The sequence below is a fragment of the Montipora foliosa genome, chromosome 6 (genome assembly GCF_036669935.1).
Source record: "Montipora foliosa isolate CH-2021 chromosome 6, ASM3666993v2, whole genome shotgun sequence".
NCBI lineage: Eukaryota > Metazoa > Cnidaria > Anthozoa > Scleractinia > Acroporidae > Montipora > Montipora foliosa.
Genome location: NC_090874.1, coordinates 17,515,775 through 17,543,274, shown reverse-complemented (window position 1 = coordinate 17,543,274; position 27,500 = coordinate 17,515,775). Strand labels below are relative to the sequence as shown.

The 27,500-nt window shown below is 40.6% G+C and overlaps 2 long non-coding RNA genes across 2 annotated transcripts in view; both read right to left on the bottom strand.

Moving 5' to 3' along the window:
- LOC138006863 (uncharacterized) overlaps nucleotides 1–27,500 on the bottom strand; it is a 51,441-nt gene that overhangs the window by 7,413 nt on the left and 16,528 nt on the right. Inside the window, exons 3-4 of the long non-coding RNA XR_011123943.1 lie at nucleotides 11,066–11,169; nucleotides 10,502–10,558 (exon numbers count right to left, since the gene is read on the bottom strand). This is a non-coding gene — a long non-coding RNA (uncharacterized lncRNA). The remainder of the gene's footprint in view (nucleotides 1–10,501; nucleotides 10,559–11,065; nucleotides 11,170–27,500) is intronic.
- LOC138004881 (uncharacterized) lies at nucleotides 23,396–25,447 on the bottom strand. Its single transcript, XR_011123803.1, has 3 exons — nucleotides 25,341–25,447; nucleotides 24,982–25,090; nucleotides 23,396–23,857 (listed from the first exon to the last, which is right to left on the bottom strand). It is a non-coding gene; the product is annotated as an uncharacterized lncRNA (long non-coding RNA).

Genomic DNA, 27,500 nt, shown 5'->3' with positions numbered 1-27,500 from the left:
AATGTAAAGAAGGCAAAATTATCAGCCCATGCCGATGACAAGCAACTTTACTTTCGTCATAGAGATGCGCGAACTCTACAACATACTCTAAATTCAGAACTAGCAATCGTGTCAAGCTGGATCAGTGACAACGGTCTCATTCTCAACGCCATGAGCTGCGAGTCCCTAGTATGCCCCAAGGCCCAACATAACCAAAAGAATGAGGAAGATATTAGTTTCTCGGTAAATGGGACAGTTATAAAGCCAAACATAAGTTGCAAGCTACTTGGTATTCGCATAGATGAAAGTATGAACTTTAGTAAACATGTTACATCATTGTGTAAGAAAACAAGCAAACAAATAGCGATCATAAGCAGGTTTAAGAAGCTGTTGAGTACTAAAACAAAACTTTTGTTGTACAAAGCGTATATTCTACCTCAATCGCCTATTGCTCTACCGTATGGATGTATTGTGGCAAAACAGCAACTGGCAAACTCGAAAAGCTAAACGAGCGTGCTATGCGATATATTTTTAATGACAACATTACTGAGTACCTATAGTAAAGGCAAATATGCAAAGCCTGCATTGAAATAAAAGGTTTCAGGACATGTACATACTCATATACAAAGTCATCTATGCAACTACACCAACACCTTTTAGTGGTCTTCTGTCATTAAGAAGTAACAAATGTAATCTGCGTGGTAAAATGAAGCTTATTCTACCAAGAGCAAACACGTCCAAGTATGGACTCCATACTTTCAGGTATTACGGTCTGAAGATATGGAACTCCTTGCAGAATGATTTAAGAACTGCTCCCACCATTAAAAATTTTGTATCTCAAATTAGAAAAATAACATTCGTTACTTGTAATTGCTATTTATGTTGTACATAGATTTTTATTCAATCTTCTCGTTTTCATACTATTTAGTTTTATTATTTAGTCGTATATCATTTAATTAATTTTACTTCCTCTCAATTTCCTAATTAATGTGTAAATTCTCCGCTTATTCTTTAGCCGATTTTTGACTCGAATACTTGTAGTTCTCAACTAATTTTCATTAATTATTTGTTAACTCGAAACATTAGCTGTATACGCTAGCTATAGGAGCCTAACAAGCTCCAATTGATTCGAGTATAAATAAAGTTATGATGATAGTTACACAGCTGCAAACTGTAATGACCAAAGTGAAAATCGACCCGATTTATTGTTTCGTGCGTTTCCATCGGACTCACAACAACTGAAGAAGTGGGAAATTCGTATGAAAAGAGGAGATGGCGTCTTTGCCACGGAAGGAAACAGGTTCTGTTTTTCTGAACACTTCTTGCCGACGGATTTTAAACGGACTCTGACTGGTCATAAACGAGACTTGAAGCGTACCATCGGTCTTTCCTTGGACAAAAGTGGATAAAGGATCGCTCTGTAGCGCGGAAATTTGAGAAATCTGAAGGGATAACAAGAGCCGAGAGTGCTCATGAATATAACGACCAGGAAGAAATTGATTTCACTATAAAAGTTAACGTTAAAAAACAACGACGTTTCGACCGTTCGACGGTCATTTTCAAGTTGAACAGTAAAAGTTTTGAATGCGTTAAAATATATGTAACCGATTACAAAAATGCTAATAAGATGCTGACCAAAACTCTAAAATATTTACATAGAAACAATACACACACACAAAAGAACAAAAAATTGCTGCATGAAGAAACGCTAAGTAAATAACTTCGCGCGTATCGAGTCACTCTGTTTTTAAGTTTGCGAATAAAAAGCATTTCAAAAATCAAGCAGTCAAGTTTACTCTGACATTTCTTTAAAATCTCGAAGTTGTTTCCAATGGAATCCGGATCCCCTCCATGCTCGTCCTTTACGTGGTAGCCGATTGTTGATCGCTTATGTTCCTCCACACGTTGATGTAGGTGTCGACTCGTGAAGCCGACATAGTCTGTATCACACAGACCACACTTGTAATAATAAACAACGTTTTGTTGGTTTACAATTGGAGGTTTGTGTTCCTTCGGCTTGAAATTTCCTTTGATCTTTCTGCTTACATAAACAGGCTGGACGACGGCATTAATCTTTCGACTAAGATCGCTGAGTTGGTGTCTTACCACATTTGCCGATTTTTGGTCTTTGAACGGTAGCACAATTCTGATGGGGGCATCTTGTTCATCGGGTACTTGCTGTTTAGAACACATATTCTCAGTAACTCTCATTAGGTGGTCGGCTTCACGAGTCGACACCTACATCAACGTGTGGAGGAACATAACCGATCAACAATCGGCTACCACGTAAAGGACGAGCATGGAGGGGATCCGGATTCCATTGGAAACAACTTCGAGATTTTAAAGAAATGTCAGAGTAAACTTGACTGCTTGATTTTTGAAATGCTTTTTATTCGCAAACTTAAACCAAATTTGAACAAACAGAGTGACTCGATACGCGCGAAGTTATTTACTTAGCGTTTCTTCATGCAGCAATTTTTTGTTCTTTTGTGTGTGTGTATTGTTTCTATGTAAATATTTTAGAGTTTTGGTCAGCATCTTATTAGCATTTTTGTAATCGGTTACATATATTTTAACGCATTCAAAACTTTTACTGTTCAACTTGAAAATGACCGTCGAACGGTCGAAACGTCGTTGTTTTTTAACGTTAACTTTTATAGTGAAATCCGTTTCAAAAAACGTGTTGATCAGGAAGAAATTGCAGACGATTTCCAAAAAGATTATGTTGTATTCGGTCACCACTGAACACTTTACAAGTGGATGGAAGAAATAAAGATGGAAAATGGAAAGTTGCCTCAAGAATTACAAGAATTTAAAGCAAAGGAGAGGATTTCCAAGTTTGGTCTGGAAAGAATTTCAGGTAGTAACAGTCCAGTCAAAATGTGCCGGCAGCCGGCTATTTGGTCGCCTACAACACAATATCTGCTGCTTACTTCGAATTCACATTTGTCAGACTTGTATTCAGGATGAGGTTGTTTCGAGATTTTGTTCATCACTGTAAACTATAAAGTACAAATTATACTAATAAAGTATCATCATTTCTCTTACTATGTTGTCCCTTTAATCACTACGTGTCGACTGCATACTGCAAGCTTTCATCGTTTCCCAGGCTATAAGGTCTCTTAAATACTTCCAGTTCAAATTGTAACTAAAATATACACCACGTAAATCCGAGCCGCACGAGCCGCACACAATCGTTTCTATAGGAACGCCTTGAACATTGCGTGCTAATGGCGTGGGAAAGCGAGCCGAACAGATGGTCAGCGGTCACGGGTGTTGCAGGTACGAACAAGATGGTGTACAAACGATCTCGTCAGGTTGACGCTGGGATTCCGCAAATTTCTAAGTTTTTTTCAAACGGTATCAGGTGTTTAGCCCCGGAAACCCATAGCTTTACATTGAGATAATGTATTGCTCAAATGATTTGAAGATCTGAAGCCTTCAGTTTAAATGACTCTATCACATATTATGAGTCAACTTTTAGCAACTGAGTTTCTCATTTTTCACAGTTGAGAAGTACTTGCTTGTACAAAAGTTATCCTTTTTTATAATAATGCTTCTGGCGGAATGCAATTTTAATTTGAAAATCGAAAGTCGTGTGTGACTCTTCATTACTGTTATCTTAATGCTATCTAATAGGGGCTCAGTTTACCCTAAAATGCACCAGATGCAACCATTTGAAGCCAATAGTTTTAAAATTTCCCGGGGAAGCATGCCCCCGGACCCGCCTAGCATGCAAGTGGCTCCGGCCCTTGCAGCAGAGTCCGAAGGCTTCTCCTACCTATTACTATAGCCAGCTTGCAGTAATGAAGATATAAAATTTTATACCGGATTTGCAGACTATGTAACTTTATCAGAATTCTGGAAATATGTAGAGCCTAATGCCCCAAAATTAACTTATTTCAGTTTTGTACGTGATACTTACTACTGATTCGTATAAATTGAAGATAAATTTCCTTTCATGACAGGGAAAGAAATAGGTTTCCTGGACACAAAATGTTGGTTGCGCCAGGAGGTTGTAACCGATTGATGAGTTTTGGCTTTTTTTTTTTGACCCGTTCAAGACTTGGTTTATTTGAGCGTGATCTCGCGTTTAGGTTCAGTATTTCAGAGCAAGTTGTTTCAGATATAACTATAACATGGGCTAATTACCTATAATTGATGCTAGAAAGCTTACTTATATGGTCTTCAAAAGAGTAGATTAAGGGCGAGTTTGAAAACATAAGATGCAAAATAGACCTGCACAGAAATATAAAATGCCAGACTCAAGATCTTGAGAAACAAAGTGAACTTTATTCTGAACACAAGTCCCACAAAACCTTCAAAGGTCTTGTAGGAAGGGTTTCGACAAAACACTGACCCCCTTACTGACCCCCTATAAAATCAATGGAAAAATGAATACTGCTTACTTAAGCCTCAACAACCCTTTTTAAACAGCATTGTTCAACAGTATTTAAGTCTAAGCACCCATTTTAAAAAGGTTAGCTTACATGAAGTAATCGGCCATCACAACAATAATCGAAAACTAACCTTTTTAAAATGGGTGCTTAGACTTAAATACTGTTGAACAATGCCGTTTAAAAAGGGTTGTTGAGGCTTAAGTAAGCAGGATTCATTTTCCCATTGATTTTATAGTGGGTCAGTAGGGGGGTCAGTAAGGGGGTCAGTTGACCGGGGCCAGTGTTTTGTCGAAACCCCTTGTAGGAATTTCCCCAAATGTTTGGATTACATTTGTGAGTAGTTTGTATGGAGGAAGTATATCTGACTAGGAGATAGGTGTCACTTAGAATGCAACATATGTTCTCAGCCTCTCCTAGTTTTTGATAAAGCACTTGTTTCCAAAAATATATGGGCCCTACTAGAACTGTGACAGAAGAAGATGGAGAATGTATAGCAAGCCGTTTGCAGCTAAATTTAATCTTAGATAAATATGTTCAATCCTTTAAATAAAGGTTAAATTTAAAGCAATAAATAGCATTCAATGCAATCAATGCTACCAATGTTGGTTCAATTCAAACTGTTTCTTACGATTCAATCCAGTCCATAAATTTTATTTGCAATTCAATGCCGCAAGTATGTTGATTCAATCCAATCTTTTAATTTTATATTTAATGAAAACTGGTACCGCATATATTGATTCAATCCAATAACAAGAATATTCATTTAATCCAATCCTTGCGTTATTATATGCAACCTGAAAAAAAATGTTTAATCTTCCTGGGACGAGCGCGGCCACATAGAACCAGAGTAACCTGTGCAAGTTATAGAACAAACGATAACGGCAGAGAGGGAAGAGGAATTTGACATAGAATTTAATTGTCCTAAGTTTCTACGAGAAGAATGTGGGTAGAATAGATAGATTTAGCTTTGCGTTTACGGCAGACGGCAAACGTGAAACTGAAATTTGCGTTTTGCCAAAAATCAAAGAAGCTGGTTTGATTTTAGCTCTTTTTTTTGCCTGTTATCTACAAATGCCGCGCAACTTCTAAAACAAGAGAGGAAAGTTAGAATAAGATGATTTTCATGCTTTTATGACAAGCAACAGCCTGCCGTTTGACGTTTCCCGTTTCACGGAAACGCGATGCTAAATTTTTCTAATATTTGAGAACTTTGACACAGAAGCTGCAAAAGCGCAGGGCCGAAGTTCTTGATCAAACAAAGAGCCTGCTTGGGTCGATGAATGAGTGCGGCTGCAACCTTGACACGCTTTGTGTGCCTCGTTGCCGGACTATTACTCTGTACAGTTACGACAGATGGGGAAAAAAGAAAAAATTCCGGAAGACTGTCTCTCAAAATTCCTGTTAAGATGATAGAAGAACTGCGAGGATTGGGATTCACTAGGACAAGGATTGCAGAGATGCTCCGGCGGAGTTTAGCACTAATCGTATGACTCCCAAAATATAACAACACGCAATAGCATATGTATTTAGGCGTTCCTTGTAACGCCCCGTGGTCAGCTTATCTCAGCATATTTTAATTATTATTCATGGTAAGGTGCAGGCTAAACTTAGTGTTGTGAATGACTTGGGATTTATTGTTCTGTTTTTTGAATTGATTTAGTTTGATTTCTATCACTGATTATGAATTCATGATTGATTTTTTTTATCAACACTTCGATCGTATAAGTGTTAGATCACCTTCACGTTTCGTTTTCGTATATGATCTTTGTATCGCGACACACGCGGTCAGGAAAGTTACGGTCAGTTCGGCCAGCTTAGTACTAGTTACGATTTGTCAAATTTGGAATAACTGCGATAACGGCAGAACTGAGCGCATATGGAAGGCTCTATAATCGTGGAAAGGCTCTCGGAGAAGACTTGAAAATGAAGATGAAGATTAGACAGGACATTATCGGGAAAGGGAGAGACTTCACCGCAGGTTTGTTTGTGGGAAGTTTTTTCGCTATTGCCAAAAGAAAAATAAAAAAAATAAAAATCAAAGAAATCAGAGATAAATTTTGAAAACGTGTTTTTCCATTGTTGCGGTTGTTCTGTACACCTCAAGCCGCCCGCCTACGGACCCCCTCTACGGACCACCCCAAAAAACACAGAATTAAAAATAAATAACAACTGAAAATTTGTTTATACCGGTTGTATGGATAGACCACTCTTGCCGATGAAATCTCAGCCGTTATGCTCCGCAAATCAGATTAAGGCTCAGGTGTTGCCTTTTCCTTCGCTGTTGACCGAAGTGCTTCTGCCATTTGTTTGTTTTGTGTGTGTGGAATAAAAATACATTAAAAAAAAAAAAAACGTTCTCCCGCCATTTTTTTCAGGACAGAGAGATCGTGAAGCCTGGGGCGAGTTCACAAACCCGCGGGAGAATGATCCGAACAAAATGGCGGAGGGAAAGAAGACAAATGCAAATAGAACTTACTTATTATCAATCTTTTTCGAAGGATTCCGGTCCACAGCGAAGGAAGGGGCGATATGTGATTAATAGACTTTGTACCCGAGCCTGAGCCTTAGTCTGTTGAATTTGCGGAGCGTTACGAGTGACACGAGCGGTCTATCCAGACAACTGGTAAGTTTTATTTATTTTCATTTCTATGTTGTTTTAGGGTGGTCCGTATAGGGGGTCCGTAAGGGTAGTCCGTGGACCGGTCCGTGAGGCAGTCCGTGGACCCAGTCCCTAGAGGGGTCCATGGACCGGGGGTCAGTGTTTTCGGGTCACCCCATCAAGCCCGTGGGAAAGGAATTTCATCAAAATGTTTAACGAAAGTGGGCGGGGCAGTGACTCGATAATTTTGGCCCATTCCACGGATCGGTGGTTTTCGTAGTATTTTGTTTCAGTTATCGTGTTATCGTGTATTATGGTTTCTTTGACTGCACAGTCCAGTTGTTGTATAAAGATATGATCAGAATGTTTCATCTAATCGGTTAAAATAACAGCAATATATCTTTCTTTCAAAATACAATATTAATGGAACCCTTGTGCCGTTTGTGAGTAATCGTTCTAACCACTTAGCCCACCTATATACTGTATATGCTGTCCTATGATAGCTGTATCAGTTTTTTTTAAAAAGAAGCACTCCCATGGATGCTTATGTAATCTTGAATGATCCGGAACAGTCATTCATGCAGGGAAGTCGTCAAAGCCCCCCTAAACCATTTCTCAAAGCCCCTCTAAACCATTCTGTGCTACTCGTCTGTGAACTGTCCACCTCGAAACTCCGCGCATCTCTGCAATCCTTGTCCAAGTGAAGTCCAGTCCTCGCAGTTCTTCTAGCATCTCCACAGGAATTTTGAGAGATGGTCTTCCGGGACTGAATCCGCAACCAGACAGAGTGATAGTCCGGCAACGAGGCACACAAAGCACATCCACTATAGAATCGAGATTATTCCTTGTCCCTTGTGTCAAGGTTGCAGCCGCACTCTTTCATCGACCTAAGCAGGCTAATTGTTTGATCAAGAACTTCGGCCCTGCGTTTCTGCAGCTTCTGTGTCAAAGTTCTCAAATATTACAACTACCCACAACTTCTCCTAGAAACTTAGGACACTCAACTTCTATGTCAAATTCCGCTTAACACTCTGCCGCCCTCTTTTGTTGTGTAACTTGCACAAGTTACTCTGGTTCTATGTGGCCGCGCTCGTCCTAGGAAGATTGAACTTTTCTTTTTCGGATTGCATATAACAACGTGAGGATTGGATTTAAGCAATGTTCTTGTTATAGGATGAACAGAACATTGGGTTGAATCAATATATGCGATATCGGATTGCATATAAATCTAAGGATTGGATTGAATCAATATTCGTGATATTGCATTAAACATAAAATTAAAAGATTGGATTGCATCAATATGCCTTCGGCATTGAATTGCAAATAAAATTTAAGGACGGGATTGAATGATAAGAAATAGTTTGAATTGAACCAACATCGGTAGCATTGATTGCATTGGATGCCTTTTTTTGACTTTAAATTTAACCTTTATTTAAAGGATTGCACATATATATCTAAGATTAAATTTAGTTACAAACGACTTGCCATAGCAATGTTTACCTAGTGCACTGTTTGAAGTGAGAGCAAGCCTTGAGGGGCAAACAAAGATATCACTGTTCGACAAAAGTGGAACAATATCACATGGATTCTCCAAAGACGTCATTGAGACCATAGTGGCCAACAGCAATAAGCTATACATGTACCATGCAAATGTGTTTTCTGTCATCAGCAAGGCTTGCTATTACTGTTTAAGAAATCTTGAACAAGATTTTTCGAGACCTCCAGCCATCAAACATGTCCTCTATGAAGCATCTGAAACCATGATTGGCCCCTTGCCCACAGAGGATTTCCAAAGCCATGCTGTTTGATGAGCTTTCAGATTGCGAGGAAAATGATTACCTTAGGATTAGCCCACCTTATTTTAAACTTAAGTCAGGCTGGGCCTTATATCCCCTTGTTTGGGAAATCATTCCTGCAAAATGTATGAACTTCAGAAAGCTAACATCTGCCGGACTTAGAGTTCAGTGAGTAACATATCTTAATGCATTCAACATATTGTTAATTAAATGTGAAAACCTGCTCAGCTGGGAGCATGTAAAAGTTATCATAAATCTAGGAAAACAAGATATACTATGACTGACATTCTGTTGAAATTGCAGATAACTTTTTTCCAGTGGATAATTAATCATAAAATTAGCCAGCCAGTGTTTAAATACCACTCATCCACTGAATAAAGCTATCTACCAATACAACCTGTCAAACATAGCCCCTACGATAAACAGCCAAATATAATTCCATTATAAAAATGGTTATAAAGAGAGACAAAATTAAGGCAAAATTAAGCTTACTTGGTTTGACCATTCCAATGTTCAATGGCAGAAAAAACAAATTGGCTATGCAGCTTATGAGTCGGTTTTATAATAGAATTACATTACAAGAATATGCCCTAAACCCATGATGTCACTCGCATAAATGGCGGCCAAAAAGGTATTCTTTTGTTTATGTGCTAATGAGACTCACTAGCCTCGCTCTTAAGCATCATTTCTTTTGTATTTTGTCCATGCAAACGAGGCTAGTGAGGCTAATTAGAACATAAACAAAAGAATATTTTTTTGGCCGCCATTTATGCATTCGGTCTATGGACTTAGAAAAAAACCTCCAAGAAAAGCGCCACAGTCCCAAAGGGCGTCTGTTGTTATCGCTATTGTTTTCTTGAAACAAAGGAGCGTATGCATAATGAGGTAGGAAATCTGGCCTTATAGGACGTTTTCAACCAATCTCTGGACACACTAGTCACAACAGAGAAACAAACGACTTCTGGTGGACAAACAAAAGACGCTAATGAGAGATCTTTTGTTTTCTTCCACCAACATGGCGCCATGACGTCGCGTGAAACCCATCTATTTTACCCAACGATACATACATACATACATACATACATACATACATACATACATACATACATACATACATACATACATACATACATACATACATACATACATACATACATACATACTTAATTGACCTCTCCCCATAGGGGCTTTTCAGGGCCAATGAAACAATCAACGAAACAACAGAACACAACAACAACTGTTAAGAATCCCAACTGTTAAGAATCCCAACTGGCCGGAGGCAAACCCGTTGGCTATTTACAAGTGCGGCTGGGAAGTTGAACCAGGGACTACCAGGATCAAATTCAACGAGTGGTCAGAGCGGGTCTTGAACCCAGGAACTCCGGATCTCAAGGCAAGCACCCTAACCACTGGGCCACACTGATCACAAATTTGTCACAACGATCACAAATTTGTCATAAGCGCTTCCCATACGATCAAAATAGTCAACAGTTCGCAACAACAATTAATCGTGTGGATGTGTCAAGCCTCTCGCTAAACAAAATGGCGCCTTCTTCATTCCACATCACCCACACGCGAGAACTCGCGAGTATCACGCTGTGGAAGTAATTTTCATCGGTTGAAGTTAAAAAATGTCAATCAATCAAAAAAGTGGGGGGAAGACGTCCCACTGAAGAGTTGGGTCAGGCTCTATTTTCCGTCGTCCCCCTGCATAACGAAAATAATACCTGATCGCTGGTTACTTGAGGCTTGCAATTGATCAGTACTTGCCAACGTTCGATACCCTGCCAACCGAGAAATTATCAGTGGTTAGCACTGGCTATGTTGCCAGCAACAAAGCCTAGACAATCAGGAAATTAGTCAGTCAGACACTCTCTCAGTCACTCAGTTGTTCACGCAATACGTGATACGTGTGTGATACGTAATGCGTGAGACAGTCATTTAGTCGATTGGTCAGTCAGTTTAGCCAATGTTCAATCTAGTAAGGAAAGTATTTAGTCAGAGTTAACAAAAGCAAACCCAGCGGACACGCCTTCTATTTATCACTTTCGTCTTCGTATTTCCCGATTTCGGAGTGATCTCTTCTTTTGAGGGCGGGGATAAACCGAAACCAAAGATGTAACAACTTCCTGCGCTATACCGATGTTTCTCGTGACTCCAGCCATTGCTATTAATATGACAACCAGAACCTAATTGCAGGTGGTTGGCAAATGCGAATATCAAAAGAAATGTAACGTCAATGTTTGAAAACCGTAAAAGAAATATCGCTATACAAAAATTATTTTACGCACCATTAGGGACCTTTGTGTAATGCCTCAACAGCAACAGCAACAGCAACAGTGCACCAAAAGAAATGCTTAATGTCAGTTTCTTGATCATCTTGAGCAGCAAATGCCTAAAATGGGACAAAAGTGTAATTTACTAACTGAGGAAGACTCCGGCGCAATAGTAGGGAGCTTACGCAAGGACAACGATGACGGCTACGGGAACGCCACAAAACAATGGGTTTAATGAGCAAAATCAAAAGCTCTGCACGCCCTGCACGTGCGTTATGCATTTTGGTACATTCCTTCGCGTCCTCGTCCTGACAACGACGTGAATTGACCAAATTTGAGGTTGTGAAGAGGACTTGAGAACCTGATGAAACATTTTATAATTTTTCCCAAACAACCACACTATTCATGCCAATTTTAGTCCTGCAATGTTGATACACACTTTCCTTTTTGAACGACTTAGGGTTATAACGAAATTGTTACATTAACAGGAAATAATGTTTTTAGGCGATGTTCAAGGGCCGGTTGCTCGATGCCTCGTTAGCGCTAACCGTGGACTAAGAGGTATGAAAACCTATAGGTTTCCATGGTATTTAACGCCGGTTAGCGCTAACCATGCTTCGAGCAACCCGGGCCTGCAGCTGGTTGGCGGCGTCGTCGTTCTGCGTAAGCTCCCTAGTGAGCCTTAGCAACGACGACGAGAACGGAAACGAAAACGTCACCTCAAAACAAATTCCTGTTATTGCAATCAGTTCGAGACTATTCTGCAAGAATATTTTCGCTTTCATCACAAGGGTTCTGTTCAAACTGTGTTTGCGCAATTTGCATCTTTCTTTGCAATTTTTCTTCTCTCTCCATTGTGAATTTAGCTCATGGTTAGAGTGCTCGATTCAGGATCGAGTGGTCCGGATTCGGGTCCTGGCTGGGGACATTGTGTTGTGTTCTTGGGCAAGACACTTTACTTTCACGGTGCCTCTCTCCACCCAGGTGTATAAATGGGTACCGGCGAATTTAATGCTGGGGATAACCCTGCGATGGACTAGCATCCTATCCAGGGGGGAGTAGAAATACTCCTAGTAAGTGCCGGCCTGATGGGCCTTCTGGCTCGTAAGCAGAGACTTGACTTTACTTTTCTCAGCTAAAACAGAAGTGAACGAACGAATGAAAACAAACATGGAAGCCGGCTATTTAACCCGCGAATCTTAAGTCCAAATATGGGCAGACGGCTAACATGAAACCGCCAACTGCAAACCGCGGCTTACCGTTTGTGGTAAGATCGCCAAACCTCGATCTAAAGTCTTTAATAGCTAATTCACCTTTTGAGCGTCAGCTTTCACATGTAGTATCACGTGACTTTTTGTGTAAACAAACCGCGAAAGTTCGGACATTCGAGCAGATCGGACATATGAATGTTAGTTTCTTTTTGTGTGGGACTTTGAAATGACCCAACAGAGACACTAGTTACTTCCATGGTTATGATTTGGTGTGGAACGCGACAGTTTTACTCTCCTATGTCGACAAGATTTACGGGGGTGAGTCAGGTTTTTTACAGCTAGGATCGCTAGGCGGACGAAAACGAAATGTATTCCTTGCATTATGTTATTACAAATACCTCCATGTATTAAATTGTCATATATTTGTGCACTTTGAGGTCAGTAACGAAACAGAATGAATGTGATTCGAGTGTGTGTAAATCTAGCCTCCTCTGTCAGTGGGCCTTTACTAGTTCGAAAACGACGAATAAGTCTAGCGAACTTCAGCAAGCAGTCCTGTTAGCAACAGTTCCAGGTTCAACATGTCTAAGCAGATGACTATTAAAGAGGGACTTCCGCACAGAAATATCGCAGAACTCAATAAATATTTGCAGGAGCATAGAGTTTCACTGAGCGCGTTTACGGTTTTGAAGTCTTCGCTGATAGAAATCGCCGCTGCAGTTGAATCAAATGACGTTTATATTAGTAGAAAGACAAAACCGACGATGCAGACAATTTATTAATCCCAATCCATTTTCGATGAAGTCAAGATCATGAACAATTTCAACTCCTCGGCGCCATTCGGTTATCCATTTAATGTACCACTACACTGAATACGACAAACAGGGCCTCACCGCTTACAAGTCCCTCGTTGATTGAGACCGGCCTCCCAGGGGTTTTAGGGAATAAGGGAACATGGCTCATTGAACTGGGAAACAATAACGACGATCAGCCCAGTCAATATGTGCCGGCAGTCGGCTATTTGGCCGTCTACAACACAATATCTGCCGCTTACTTCAAATTCACATTTGTCAGACTTGGTATTCAGGATGAGGTTGTTTCGAGGTTTTGTTCATCACTGTAACCTATGCAAGGGGCTCCGGCCCTTACAGCAGAGTCCGAAGGCCTCTCCTGCCTAATACTATAGCCAGCTTGCCTCAGTACTACTCGAAAACATTTTGACTGGGCTAGCTGCTATCAAACTATTTTAGGGAAAAAGGGAGCATAAACAATTTAAAACAATTTTAGAGATCAGAAAGCTGGGAACAAGTTTGAAAGTAATTGGGAAAACAAGGCAACCCAAGCAAATATTTAAAGGGAACAAGGACCCCTTTTGGGAGAGCCTCGTGATTGTCGCTTATTTACTGATGGTTTAATATGTGGAATTTCTGCAATGTGGAGTGTATCCATGTATATGAGAGTGTAGCCAAAGTGAAGCGCTTCATGAAAAGGATTTGTTGATTGAGAAAGTAAAACACCCCTTCCAAAAAAAAATTGAACACATATAGTCATAGATCAGTGTCCCTGCATCCGAAGACACTAATCTGCCAGATGAGAGGTAATGTGCCAATTACCAGCTACAGAAGCAGACAGATAAAGTTGATGAAACTGCTAAATCAAATGAAAACAAGCATGGGAGTGGTATTAACGAATTAAGAATAAACTACAAGAGCTTCTAAGACTGAAGCAAACATTTTGATGGAAGAAGTTTTGGAAGTTGTTGTCTTTCAGTACATTGAAAGCGCCACGACAAAGCAATGGCAATGTGAGGACTGGGGTTCATAACCGCTTCAAAGTGCAAGAGAGTCTTCTCAAGAAAACTTGATAGTGCTAAAAATGTCACAAAGTTGGTGCAAGCCATTCTCCATTTTTTAATGCACCATAATACATTTTGTTTGCCCTCCCCCCCTCCCCCCCCCCCCCCCAATTTTGCATAAACTATTGTTTTCAAATGCTCTTGGGAATATTTGAAAACCATAGTTTATGTAAAATTTATGTGGGGGAAAAACGAAATGTACTATGGGGAATTCGAAAATAGAGAATAGCATAAGCACTAACATCCCAGAAATTGTAAACAAACAATGGAACCCCCGTTAAATGCCAGAGAGTGGGGCTACTTCATGAAGTCAGTGCTTGCAATGCATGTAAGTGGGTTGTGAGCCATACCCACCACAACCTGGAATTGACCTCTAAGGGCTTTTGGATTGCAAAGTCAAAGCCATTCCTTGGAGTGACAATATTCAGAATATTCAGAAATGCCAGTGTTCTAACACTGAGCACTGTATAACACTGAGGACCACTGAGCACTGTAGAATATAAGTGCCACTGGAAGCACAGAGATCTTCACCCAAAAGAAGCTAACACTGATTCTTCACCCTGGAAATCGGTGGCAACACAGTGTGACCTTCGAAAGGTCACGGGATAGCGTAGCTTTGTGAATTAGGAGCAAAATTGAATGCGTAACGTGAACCACCACGAGCAGAATTGTCAATGAAAATTAACACTATTTATTCCCAAGTAGCAGAGTAGCGATGTGGTTGTGATGATAAACGATTACGGTTCGAACTGAAAGGCAACTAAAAAACGCAACACAACTAAGAATAATGCGCAACTAAATACAATAGATGAATAGTGATGAAGCGATTTAACATAATTTATACGACGGGAAACTCATAAGTAAAAAGAAACAAGCAACTAAACCAAGCATATGGAAACAACATAAACTTTGAATTACTTTGGTTACTCTCCTAAACTTTGAATTACTTTGGTGAAGCTCCTAAGTACTTGGAAAAACGAGATGCTTCTGTGAAGCATACACTGGGTTGCCTGTGGTACGTGCTACAGAAAATCAGAAGGCACTGAATTGTGTGGTATTGAAATACAGCATTCCAGTCTCTGAAGAATAACAAATAAAAGAGAAGCGAGAAACATTGGCTTCTGGGCTGACACGTTGATAATTTTCAAGTTCCCTCACAACTTCTTTTCACGACAAGTGTGCCCTCTCAGCATCTGACAGCTTTGTAATACTAAACTTCACTGAAATCAAGCCCTGTTTCGCGGGGTTAGTGTTAGGATGGGAGACCAAAACAATAAACCCCTCATAAAAAACAAAAACATCTGACCGAAAATACTACAAAAGTATTAACGCTAACAAATGCGAACTCAGCAAGGTACAGATCCTGTTTGCTTGCTTATTGATGAAAAAGCAAATAACTATTGATAAGAAAGAGCAGAAGGAAGTTTCCCGGACGGTCGATCGAGAATAAAATATTTACGACATGGAAACAACATTAATTTTGAACCGTGAATATAGAATATAAAAAGTTACGATCAGCGACAAACATTTTGGGAGATTTTTGCTACGTTCAAGTAAACTGCAAAATCGAAAGTGACATGGCCGGAATTCAGCGGGCGCCGTGATTAAGTTACCGCGGCATGTTTACTCGCCAAACAGTGAAGCATCTGTGTCAAATGATGGCAAGATACCGGGTTTTTGTAAGTTTCTTTTTCTGTCAAGTGTTATAAAGTTTGACAATGAAATGAGCGAAGTCAAAAATTTACTCTCCAAGACGCGTACGACGTTATTTATCACCAGGTAATTCCATCATTTTGGAAATAGCAGCTACTTTATTATTCATCTGCGTCACAAGTTTTCACTGATTTTGGGGCTCATTTTGGTTGAAACTCAAGCACGCTTCCAACAGGTCTGTGAACCCTTCCTGCTTACAGAGCAATACTAAAACACTTCTCCCATATCACATTTCAACCTTAAGCTCGAAAATTCAATACACAACATGATATTATAATTCACAAAGGCAGAAAATACCACAGAATCCCTTTCCTGCGAAAATTTTATTGAAACAAACAACATATTTGCTCTTAGAGGCGAAAACCTCTTCCTATTTCATTGCGTGCGTGAAGAGAAGAAACTCAATTGTGTCAAATTACCATGTACTTCAGGTAAATACTGCTCACTTTGATTTCGTCTCGACGGGCGATAGATTGTTGTCGAAGTCCAGTACTCGTCGCTTTTGAGATTCATGCCTAATTTATCCAACTGATTTTCTATTATTGAGCTCCATAAGGGTATATTTTGTTTAAGGATCCACTAAAACGCCATTCGCGTTGCATGACTTTCGACGCCATTGCAGGCTAAGTTAATGATTCTACTGTGTCCACCAGAGAAATCTACGCAGTTCCACTACCCTCTCGATCCTAAGAAAATACGCGCAGAAGGCTCTATGTACAAAGACACCACTCACCAGGGGAGTAACAGGCAAGACTTTTACCGACACGGAAAATAATACTAAAACGGAAATCTACCTATTTTCCGACTGGGTTTCTCATAGGGCAACCCAGTAAAAAAAACACAGCGATGGATATGTAAAGCTTGGGATAGCACGATCACGATCACAACAGCGATATAAACTCAATCATTTACTCAGACCCCCTCAAATATACCGTAATCCGAGACTAAACTTAATTAAATTACACAACGAGGAGGCGATAATGAAATAAACCAGAAACATGAAATGAAGAAGATACTGTGCTAACGAGATAAAATTGCGATCTAAACGTAATACACAAATGGTGACGGTTTTGCTTTGAAATCAACTTCAAAGTACTAATGTTTGTAAGTGGGCTGAAACATTGTCAATTTGTTGTGTGGACCGAACAAGGAATCTTCTCTGTTGAAGTGACCGATGACCCTAGCTTCACGTCTAATGTGTGTGCCAAACTAGAGAGGAGTCCCCCCCTTTGTCCCCTTTTATATAATAATTATACAAGTTCAAAATAGTACTTAAGAGCGAATGCACAGAAATATCGAGCAAAATTTATAAAATCGCGGCCACCGTCAAAAATGAAGCCAATCTTTATTTTCGATTTCTAAAGAGGTATTAACGAGTTTTCAAAGGTTTCGGATTGTCTTTCTAAAAAGTACGGCTGGATTTTCGCACTCCCGCTCGCGAAAAATAGCAGATCGTTTTCACTGTCACGCAATAAAAAAATAAATCGAAAACCATCCAGTGGCAAAAGTCAAGAATTCATGATGTTGTAGAGGATAAATGAAGAAGACACTTCTCCAAGTTTTAGGTCTGCGCGTTTCCCCAAACTTCAGATATTCGTCGAAATGTTTCGCAGAAATTTACAGAGCCAGTATGAAAACGCCATGTTGGTGCACATCTGTGGTGCACCAATATGGCGGCCGGAAAATAGTGTCAATATCTGTTACTTACTTTGACTATCTAGGCGAGTGATCATCTGTACTGAACAGACAGCTATTTACCTAAGCACTTTTCCTAATGCTTTAAATTCTAAAAAGGCTCAAAACCATGAGATAAATATATATTTCTCAATAAACTCGATCCTCGATCGTCACCTCGTGTCACGCACCGCTATAACTCAGAAATTCAAAATGCTCTGGTTTCCAAACGAAGCACGCTATTGAGCTTTAAAATTGCAAATGGATACAAATTTACCGCCTCTTATGCCTGATGAGGATAAAAACTTTCGTGGCTCTTTAGTTTTGGATTTTAGAAAATGATGACGTCACGTGAAAACGATCTATTAGCAAAAATTGGCATTCGCGTAAATGTCTTTGCGTAAGTAGTAAAGCCCAAATCATCAGGAAAAAAACTAACTAATTTAAAAGAAGGAATATTTGGCAGTTTATTTATGCCTACTTTTTAGTTGTAGATGACGTTTCTTGCTTCGAGAAAGCACAATACTTGATAGGGTTTCACGGCAGTCTCCACAAATCTAGTTTCACCTTATAATTACAATGCGATTTTTTTATATGTGGCCAGTGTTCAATGGAGTTCATATTATATTTATGACGTGTCTAAATGCTCTCCTTAAACAGCATATAAAAATCGGTCTGGGTTTTTAAGCGAGCGCTTTATAAAACGCCTTCGAAATCTGCTCAGTTTCATTGAAATGTAATCTCATTTGCATATTCCCGTTTTCTTGATTCTCACGCGAAAATACTTATCTAAGCCGAAAACGCAGGTTTTGAATGAAGTTATTGCACTAAACTCTACTTCACAGCTTAAAAACGATGACTTACTTTTACATGCTGTTGCCCATTTGATGCTGCAGTCCAGAAGTAACTAAATGGCTCATTTGGTCAAGGGTCACGACTTCAAGTTAGGGTAACGTCAGTCCGTGACGCTCCTTGATAAACGGCTGTAACGCACAGCCTTCAAGACCGGGAAACTCTTGCTAATAGATCGTTTTCACGTGACGTCATCATTTTCTAAAATCCAAAACTAAAGAGCCACGAAAGTTTTTATCCTCATCAGGCATAACAGGCGGTAAATTTGTATCCATTTGCAATTTTAAAGCTCAATAGCGTGCTTCGTTTGGAAACCAGAGCATTTTGAGTTTTTGAGTTATAGCGGTGCGTGACACGAGGCGACGATCAAGTTTATTGAGAAATATATATTTATCTCATGGTTTTGAGCCTTTTTAGAATTTAAAGCATTAGGAAAAGTGCTTAAGTACATAGCTGTCTGTTCAGTACAGATGATCACTCGCCTAGATTGCCAAAGTAAGTAACAGATGTTGACACTATTTTCCGGCCGCCATATTGGTGCACCACAGATGTGCACCAACATGGCGTTTTCATACTGGGCTCTGTAAATTTCTGCGAAACATTTCGACGAATATCTGAAGTTTGGGGAAACGCACGGGCCTAAAACTTGGAGAAGTGTCTTCTTCATTTATCTTCTACAACATCACGAAGTCTTGACTTTTTCCACTAGATGGTTTTCGATTTATTTTTTTATTGCGTGACAGTGAAAACGATCTATACCACAACAAATTTTTTTCTTCCATCCTTTTCGATGGCGACTATTTTCATTTTAAATACCATGTGTGGACGTAAGTAAATGTCGATAAGTTGATAAGTTAATATAGATTTTAGCTCGGGGAGCTTGCCACTAGCATTTTCCCATATCCCTTCTGTTTTGGGCTGGGGTGGACATCTTCATACATTTGCTGTAAGTTTGTCCACCCTGACCTCGACTAGGTACCATTGTTTGTTGAAATGCGGGAAAGATCTATTACATGTAATTTCACGCATGTAGTTTCGCCAGGATTGAGTCTGATTGGGCACTGGAGATGGTGACGAAGCTCTAATTAGCCGCAAGTGCTTAAAATGCAAGAGCAAAATCCATCTTTTGTAAGTCAGCAGCTTCTAGTCTTTAAACGGGACTTGTGCGGTGCGAGTTATGTCGGGTATACACTGTGGCATTACACCAGTGTGTGGATAAACATAAGAACCGGACCTTGCCAAACAGTTTTCCGTCTTTGATTGTTTAGTACATGAAACGTTACTTATTTAATAGAGACTTGTCACCATCTCTAAGAGGGTCTGAATGGAGGGGGTCCACATGTCGGTTGTCGGTTAAAACTTTATTACTTTGTCGGTTGTCGGTTAAAAATTTCGGTTGTCGGTAAATCCCAGTTAATTTTTTGTCGCTAGTCGGTAATTTTTTCCTCGTTTTTTTGGTAGTCAGTAATATTTTCTAGCCCTTTGTCGCTAGTCGGTTAAGCCCATTCACTCCCTCCTCTAAGGGCGCGTTCGATTGACCGTATTCCGGAATAGGCATACATGGAATAGAAGTTAGAAATCCTTCGTTTTTACGGAGGTTCACATTAAAATTATCAAACACTTGCTAAAACGCTATTTTAACCATACATTTATTATCCTTGTTGTTTTAAAAGCGCCAGACATACCGTTTTAAATCATCACTCCACGTATTCTTATTCCGGAATAGGGCCAATCGAACGCACCCTAAATGTCCAATCTGACTCAATCCGGGCGAAACTATTTGCGTGAAATTACATGTAATTAATTATTTTATTATGTTAATCTTGTTCTGACAGTTTCTTTCATCTTGAAAATGGTGTCATAACGACTCCGAAACGGCCTTCGTTTGTACCGCTAATTTTTACTTGCTTGTGCATTACAAAACCGTTCCTTTCTATTTTATTGGAATTTTGCAGCCCCAGTGTGACCGCGTCATGTTTATGCTTTAAAATTCTCTTCATGATACCACATTATACAAAACGAAAAAGAGATACATGTAATTATGGTGAACAGCACCTACATTTCTTCAAAAACTCTTCAATTCGACTCAGGTAGGGCGCTTTCTTTCTTCCCTTTATATCACCTGTGGGGATTTCAAAGTGGTCACATATTTTGTTAAGCATTGAAATCGCGAATATTGACAGTTTGGCTTGAGCCATCAGTTCACATAAATTGTAGTGTTCGAAGCTGATGGGATGGAGAGGTTGGACGTTTTCAAGAACTTCTCCCCTCAAGTCGCTTAAAACCATTTCAGCTTCTGCGATTTCGTCATCAGACTCACTTTGGGAGGAGTGGCTGCTTTGGAGCGCACGCTTAGATGCCAGACGGGAAAAGTAGCTCGCGATCTGCTGGCCTGTCAAGAATTCATTGCTGGTAAACAAGCGGTCACCATTTTCATCTCTTGCGCTCATCATTGAGCGGGCAACTGAAGAAGCGTTCAATTTTTTGCCTGTTTGCTCTCCGATAAGGAACTTGCTCAGTAGATAGTTCTTTTGCTTGTCGGTAAATCGCGCTCTTGACGCTTGGCTGGTCTTGAGGGCCCATCCCATAGGAATGAGAGACCGATTTGGTGCTCTACGACTTTCGGCGCAATGCTGCAGTTGGGGAACACTTGCAGTTTGCTTTTCCAGTCTAGCTGCATAGCCATGAACAGCTTTGTCTAGCAAGGTCTCACGTTCCAGTTTGCATTCGTGCTTTCCGCAATCCAAGTGATGTTGCAAAGAAGCAAACCGCTGGTAGGACTTCATGCAGCCCTCTTCAGGACATAAAAATAACTGGGAAGAAGCTGTATCATCCGGTGACTCGTCTGAACCTGACGTCGTCTCAGGTTTGGTCGCTCGACACTTGAGGGAGGTAAACTTATCTTCCACTACGTCTTCCGCGCATCTAGATAGCCTTAGAATTGGAGTTTCGTTGTTACTCCTGATAAATTTGCTTAGTTTGACGGTCTTACCAGGTCCAATACCATATGCCTTCCATGTTGTAATACAATCTTCGCCATATTCGACCTTCGACACCCCGCTTACGCCATAAAACTTGACATTGGTAGAGGTTCTTGGGTTTGCCATTTCGCACAATGTGACGTTAAGACCGGATACACCTCCCGACGATCTCATAGCGTCAACCATTTGAGAAGCATTCTCGATGTCGTTACCCTCATTGAGGTAAATTCTCATATGGGCCTTGATGGTTGCCGCCTTCCTGTCGCATGCACCTTTTCCAGCTTGGGGATCTGAAAAGTCAAGTCGTTTTAATGTCACTCCGTGGAATTGACTGGCTTTCGAGGCGCCGATTATCGTTGATCCGCTTCGGTAGCACCCAGCGTTGTCTTGTCTGTAAATGACGGTTTTCAGAATTGGCATAATTGCCTTAAGTTTACCGATGACATCTTCCATGATCGCTAACACAGCGTTGCTGTCTTGGCTGCATGACTGAAATACATGAACAAACGTCATCATCTGTAGTTGCTCAGTAGCCACCATCTTACGCGTGGCCACAGTAAAGTGCCAAGAAAGGCCACGTTTGCCGAACCAGTCGTGCTGGCTTTCACGGTACTTGCGCGGCAAGAACTTCATTGCCCAGTCTTCAACCAGAAGTACACTTGATTCATCTAGCTCGTCTATAACATCAAGACGCGCCTGATCCTGATTGAGGCTGCGTAAAAGATGAGCTTTCCAAGCTTGAATGTTGGAGATCGCTTGGTCAGCAATAAAGCTTAATTCTTCCTTGGCATCTGCGCCGATGTTCTCTTCTGTCATCATTGCGAGGGCATTTTTGATGTCTAAAAGAGCTTCTGTCATCGCATCACAGCGGTCACATTGATCTGTATGTTGGTGGTCACAAAGAACCTGAAAATCCCGATCTCTGGGGTCACTCAAGGCGTACTGCCGGCAGTGGTCTGCGACACATGATTTTTTGGACACATGCACCTGCCATGTTATAAAATTCATTATTTATTTTATTCATTTCTTCCTCTAACAGAAGCAGCTAATAGCAGTTAGTGTACCGCATCTTGATTCCCTCTTTCTCACAAACGCAGGACAAGCTCAAGACTAGATCATCAATTATCGTCTTTACCTAATGATTGATTGTATTTTTGTTTTAATTATCGATTCATTCATGGGGGTGATTTTCAAGGAGTCAGAGGTGGATGGGCGTTGTGAATGCAGCCTCGACCTGGTTTCCAGGGCTTCTCAGTCTCTAAGGGAAATGCCCTGGGAACGAGCTTGTTGCTGTCTGCGTTGTCTGATTTCGTTTGGTCTTATGCAAGCCTCTAGCCTGGCTTTGTCAGAAATCACGTCAAAATAATACAGCGTCTGATACACAAGCTAGTTGGATGGTTTAGGGGTCAATTAATGAAAAACAGAAGCCTATAAATAAAAATTGCAGGCTTTTCAGCACACCTTATTCAATACCCTCTTACCTTGTAGTCACTTTTCAGGTACTGCTTAGCAGACATGAGGCGTTCTCGTTGTTCTTTAGCCCAAGTCATTCCCATCAGATGGTCTCCCAAGCGTTTTGCTACATCGGTGAGATCCTCAAAGGCCTGAGCTCCTGCCGAACTAATATAGTCCAGACCTTGTAACGACTTTCTTGTGGAGGCTGCGCAAACAGAAAGGAACAGAGTCCTGCGGCTGAGAGGGGTAGAATTGGATTCCTCTGCATATGCAAGGTATTGCTTTACGATGGACTCTGGGATTAACATACGAATAACGTTGGGAACTGTCACAACCTCATTTGTTGACAATGTGATGGTTTCTCATCGAATGGCATATCCTGGATTACGTGAGGACTGGTAATGAAATCCAAGAAGTGATCCACCTGTGTGACTGACACGAACAATTTTGTGTGGGATGTCTGTGGTGGTGGAACACCTCTCCCGTGAAGCATTGTATGCTTTCTTGCAGTACTGAATCTGTATCTAGTAAGATCAGGTATCCATTTCTTCAGAGTTTGGAAAGTGACCTTGTCCGCCGTTATCGAAAGAATCTGTCGCCGGGTGTCCCAAGCACTCGCATTACTGTAGCACTCTGTAAGGGCATTCATGAGCACGTTATCCACATCCTTCTCCTCGCTTTCACTGTCAGTATAGAATAGTCGATTCAAAGATGGAGCAAGGGAATGCCACAACTTTTCTGATTGTTTGGGCGCAACTTCCTCCAAGACAGCGCCTACCGCCTGTTGTGCCGTGCGAAGATGGCGACGATGCGTTCTTTCACTCGCTTCATCCCATGGAACAGTTACAGTTTGCCTAACTGGGCTAACATCCCTGGTGTTTAAGAATTCGTTCAGTTTGGTCAGAGGCGTAGAGTCATCGAGCCTCGTGCTGCGGGAATCCCTTGTCACGTCAAGGCTGGACTCTAAAGGCAGATACAAGCTTCCCCCTGGCGTCTGGACGTTGGAACCAAAATACAGGGAAGCCGGTGTACTTTGCCCCACTGGGGAAGCCCCGATAGAATTTTCCTGCAATAAATGTATGATTGAAAACTTGCTTAATTAATACATGTCATTGAACTAGTGTGAGGCCTTTATTGGGAAGGTCAATTTATTTTTGGGAAGTTTGGGGCTCGGTCCATAAACTTGCAAAAAAATAACTCGACTAAAGCCCGGTTTACACTACAGAAAATTTTCGGCACGGCTCGTGTGAAATTGGCACAGGTGCCTAAAAAGAGCTTGGCAAACTTTGTTTACACTACACCATTTTTACCGTATCAAAAATACCGTGCCAAAATTTTTGGGCCCGGGTAAGTTCTCTTATAGACATGCGCAGTTCAATTATAATCAAGAACGTCCGCGTGATTTTGGTGGAGAATGAGCAGCCATCTTGAAAAATACGCAAAAAAACCGCTAGCCTGTATGAATTGAGGCTCAAATTTGGCCCTTTAAAGTGTTTACACTACATGTTCTATCCGAACCGTGCCTATTTTTTCAGCACCCGTACCATTTTTACCCGTGCTCGGACTACCTCGCCGAAGGTCCCAGCACGGGTAAGAATTTTGTTTCGGCACGGATGAAATTTGGTACTGACAGGTTGTTTACACTGCAAATTTTATCCGAGCCGAACCTTTTTTTTTTTACCTTTTTTTTGGGGGGGGACCCGTGCCAATTTCACCCGAGCCGTGCCCAAAAATTTCTGTTGTGTAAACCGGGCATAATATTCTCAAATACGGCCGAACATGTTAGTTCATTAAATTTCTTATCTTAATGACTCCTTTACAACAATGCAGCGATTCTCGGTAAGCGTGCACGCCAAAGTTAAACATATATTTGCATTTTCCTGGCTGCTTTCGTGAAATTTTAAGTGAAATTATTCCCCAGACATAAAGGAAATATATTTGTACTTAAGAAGAGATTTTTGTCTCTTGTGAAATGTTTTGGAAAAGCAATTTACCGATTGTAACTATTTCTTAGCGGTCCGTATTAGCAGAATTTGCACCGCTAAGAGGACCAATCCCCTCGTGGACCAGTATGCAATATAATAAGTCCAATAAATATAGCTTCTTCTAACGTCTAGTATGGAAAAAAACTCAGTTAATGTAACTTCCGTTTTACCGAGTGAATCATTACTGAAAATCGTTTACACTTACCAGTGACATATTTCCGCCATGAGAATAACTTCGCTTTCGATACCAGGCAGCTGGGCCGCGGTCTTGTTTTCAGCTTCCCCAAGAAGCTTACGGCAATTAGAACACACTCCTGTGAAAGTGAAATGCTATTGCTTCAAGCCCTTTCAAACACGTGTCATCTAATTTTCATCTGTGCCTGGTGACCTCCCATGCTGACTGGTTATAATATATTGCCGTTGTAAGCATTACTGCAAATGTACAGGCTGTATACTCCAAAATCAAGCTAACGCTCATTTGTAGTTCCTGATAAAATCGGGTATCAAAAGCTCACTCTTCTACCTTATCATTAACCTAATTGTCGTAAAAAAGTCATGACTGACCTGCACCGACTGGAAGAAAAATTCCTGTCTCCTTCAAAACTATCTGCGACCCAGATTTGCTCAGTCCTCTCTCTGCTTTCGGTTTTTTAGCAAACGTTGCTTTGTGCATTGACAGGCTGACTGGTACGGAGCACTTAGGAGAACTGCGTTTCCAGCTGACGCCCAGAGATGCACGATGTTGAGGACATATAATCCAATTTTCTACATTTCGGGGTGGTGCAAAGATTGACGCTCTCGCCAGTAAAAGCTCTGCTTCGTATTCTATTCCGATAATGGAAAAGAATGACTTGTGTCTTGAAATGTCTCGATTGCAGCTAAGCAATGGAACCATTTCTACTGATCCAGTCCTGTCTTTCGTATAAGAACCGCAATGGCCCCCAACAATGCCAAGAAATGAACACGTACTGTTCTCCATGACACTTTCAAGACGGACTGTTCAATTGCTCTTGATCAAAAGTTGTTGATTTCACTGCTTCTTTTGCATGCCATGATGGTTACGCATTGTACTGACAGAACGTGACCAATTTACTAGATTAGAAACTAGCTGATCTGGAAATATCATTCTTTTCAGATTCGGGCAATGGGTTGCCTAATACTTAGGAAAATGGACATTTAGCAAAGAATTTTTATGAGTTGTTTCCGTTCTGAGCAAGAGTCCTACAACACCGAGGCCAACGAATCCACTCCCCTCCCCCCTCCCCTCCCCGCTTAAAGGTGCTTTTTTTTCGACGTTACTTCCAAAACATCAGACATTTAAATGATTATTGCATTAAGGGCAAACTCTCTTCTGCCTCTTCTGTTTGCTCTGTGTTAGACAAGTTTTCATGTCGAATGTAAAATTTCCCGATATTTTCCGAGAAAAGCTAATTCGCTTTCATAATTCAATTTGAATGTTTACACAGGTGTACGGTGCACTGACGGTCTGAGATGAAAGTACATTAGAGCTGCGGAGTTCTTGCCTTTTGCCTTTTTTGAATCGTGCATTTTAACTTAATTAATAGGCTTGTTTTCTATAACTGTTAATGCATTAACCAAAAAGGTGCACCCATGTCAAACAGGCGCAAAGACATAATTCCGGGAAGTCCATTCATTAAGTAGGGCCATCGCCAAAATGTTTCGCTTCCTCTCCGGCCCAACCGACACAGTTTTCTTAAAAAAAAAAAAAAAACCCAAAAAAAAAGCGAAAAAAAAAGTTTTTTTGCCTTCTCCGATTTTTTGGTGCTTTCATATTTAGCACGGTTCATAAACATCTTAAACATCTCAACCCTCATAACGACGTCTTCGAGCACCCCTGAGAGTGACACTACGCAAAATAGAAGTCATGGCCGTGAAGATAATCAAGTCTCGCTTGGAATAATTTATTTCGTAATTTTTCAACACTTCTTTTGCCTTCTGTTTTTGTCTTAGAATTTGCATCAGCTAACAAACACTTTACACGTGGAAAAAATAGTGACTTGACATGCGTTACAGCATGAATCAGGGTGTCCCGTACTATATTTAAAACGTCAAGACACAGGCTGTATAGTTCTACAGGAACTTCTTCAGGACATGCAATTACTGGGCTGGAATCTTTTTTTTGTTGGTAGTCACAAATGTGCATACCCCACGGATATTGAATTAATCTCCGATCGGGTGGACTGAGTTATATTCCCTATGGTATTTCCAAACTTCCCTGGCCTGAGGAGAACTCCTATACTTCCCAAACCATCACGATTTTTCTCTGCTAGCGCGTTAGACCACTCGGCCACCGTGATACACTTCCATTACAATGGTGAAAGCAAATATTTATAATAGAATCTTTCCGCCCGCCATGATTGTTTCAGTATTAAACTATTCGATAAAGTGGATAGATGCTTTTTCTTTGAGAAAGGCAAGCTTTAAAGGTAAGGAGAATTTTCTACGTTATTTCTAGATCTTGCTTCGTACTTGTGTGTTCCACTGTGGACATTATTATTTTGCATACAACGAATACTTCATTAGAAGCATTTTGCATAGAACGAATACGTACTCCAATATTTCTTGGGAACCAGTTTGTTCGCCGTTTTGACGTAGAAAGAAAATAAGAAAATAGCTTTGAACGGCCAAACAAGATAAAAAATGAAATCAAGTTTAAAAAAAACGAATTAGCTATCGCCGTCACGGGGACTTCGCAGCCGTCCC